Source organism: Bombus impatiens, unplaced genomic scaffold (genome assembly GCF_000188095.3).
Source record: "Bombus impatiens unplaced genomic scaffold, BIMP_2.2 scf_1013, whole genome shotgun sequence".
Lineage (NCBI taxonomy): Eukaryota > Metazoa > Arthropoda > Insecta > Hymenoptera > Apidae > Bombus > Bombus impatiens.
The window spans coordinates 41,973-44,184 of record NT_177432.1 but is presented as its reverse complement, the minus strand read 5'-3'; the positions used below and the strand labels follow the sequence as shown (position 1 = coordinate 44,184).

The window sequence follows — 2,212 nt, the reverse complement described above, 5'->3', positions numbered from 1 at the left end:
CTGCTTCTTGACTTGCACGCTGCTTCTGACTCGCACGCTGCTTCTCGACTCGCACGCTGCTTCTCCACTGCTTCCCCTGGCCGTTGTAGCCCTCTATTGTCTTTTTTTAAGCTCACCACACACGTGTTCTGCAGACGCTCGTAGCTAGGGTCACGTAGGTCTTTTCTACGAAACTATGCACTTGAAAAGTCCGATGACACATTGATGGACCCGACGGCGCCTCGGCTCTCGCGACATTGTTTATGGTTCGCCCGATATCTCTTAGGCCTTTCGTCCACGATACTACATATATGTCACGATCCGAGTCTGGGCTCGAGTCGCTATCACGGAAGGGGGCTTGGGATAGGTAATGATTCTTCGCTGAAGCTATCTATCCTCTTGCAGCACGGAAGTGACTTTTATTGACACAAATAAAGGGGTTACAAAGTTAACGCAAACCCACGGTGGTCACACACTCGCGACACTAGTGACAATGATCTTAGGTTCACTAACGAATACGCGGCCAACGGGATGGTAGGTGTACGTACTCTAAGTCGGATTCTTCGATAATCTTCCTTGACCGTAAGGTATTACCCTTTTTGTCGATGAGATCGCAAGCAAGAGAGTGAGTTTCCGTCCTGATGATGCCACAGAGGAAATCTATGATGGGGTGTGTCTAAGAACACGAGACCATCGGATTCGTTGAGGATAGCCTTCGTTCCGAAAGGGAAATTGGCGTTGCTGCTAATTGGTCAATCCCCCTATCGGTGGTAAGAAAAAGATGCTAGCTAGAAGTTGCTAGTGGGAGACGTCGTTCGTTGAAAAATACGTCTCCTCTATTGTCTCGTAGTTGGGACAAGGACTGTTTGTCTGTTTGAAGGACTTTAGTTAGCTAGATCTTAAGATTTATGACGGGCCCTCGGGCTAGCTGCACATGTACTGCGGAGACCCATCGACATCTGGCAATCATATTACTCACAGAATAGAATCTGCATGTGGCGAGCTACGGGACGGAAACCGTTGGACTGTTTACTGTCGAGTGTTACGGCTATTTCCTTTTTAAAAAGAGCTATAGAGTACTCCATGCCTTTGTTATACAAAGCGTTCATCCCGTGACCGCGGCTACGTTCGGCGACTGACTGTCGCCTCGAGCCAAACCTCACTATCACTAATCTCGAACAATTACAATTGGATTGAATAACTACAATTGTTTAGTTACAGCTATAGTAGACTTTAGATTACAATGTTTCGGGGCTATCCAAAGGTTCCGGTGTCCTTTCATCTCCGACATATATATATGTCGGAGAAGGGTCGCCAGGAGACCATTGTCACACCGCGCCTCGTCGCCGGAGCCGCCGTGCCAGGCAGCCCGGTTCCCCTACCAGACTGCTTGACGGCCCCGAGGCGCTGAGCCACCAAGCGCCCAAGCTCGAAACCCACGGGGGGCGCGGCAGGCCCAGCGCGCTTCGCCAACGCCACACGGAGTCCCAGGCGATCACCCATCCAAGTACTATCCGTGCCCGGCGGTGCTTAACTTTTCGTGATCTGACGGGAACGGGTGCACTCAGCGCGGCCAGGACGTTGGCAAAGCATAAACACTGGGCCTATTCTAACCTCAAACACCTCGTTTACATAATCACTTTCTTCTTATTAAATACGATGCACCTCAAGCCCACTCTAATGATATTTCATCCTATTTCATCATTTTTCTTGTCCACAATATTGCTTTATTTCTTTCTTGAACCTTCCTTTCCTATAACCGTCACTCTAGCCGTCAATGTTATCACTGTTTATCCGTCTTTACGATTATAATTACCTATTCAAGGAATTTTATCTCTGCTCATTGTCTGAATCACTAAATAATTAATACATTAATGCCAATAAATCGCCGAGCACACACATATAAATACTTAAGTAAGTAAAAATTTTCGACAGCGAACCGACGCATGTCCTCACCCGTCAACGTCTCGAGCCGAACTCTCACCGCGATCATCTGCGGTGTCCCTGACCCTGAGCGAGGGGGCGAAGACGTCATACGCGGAGGTGCTGGCATCGGCAAATCCCGCTGGAAGAATTTGGCATCGAAGCGGTAAGATGCGTAAGGCCACGACCGGCGTTATCATCTTGGAGGTCCCCGGCGACAAAGACCGGAAAAAGGCGTCCACGCTGGCGACGTACCTTGCACAGATTTTGGACCCGGCCACGGTCAAGGTCGCGGCACCAGCCAGGATGG

General features: G+C 49.5%; 1 pseudogene; it reads right to left on the bottom strand.

The window, feature by feature from the left end:
* Positions 1 to 1,446: 1,446 nt before the first annotated feature.
* Positions 1,447 to 1,565, bottom strand: LOC112213692 (annotated as a pseudogene).
* Positions 1,566 to 2,212: the final 647 nt, after the last annotated feature.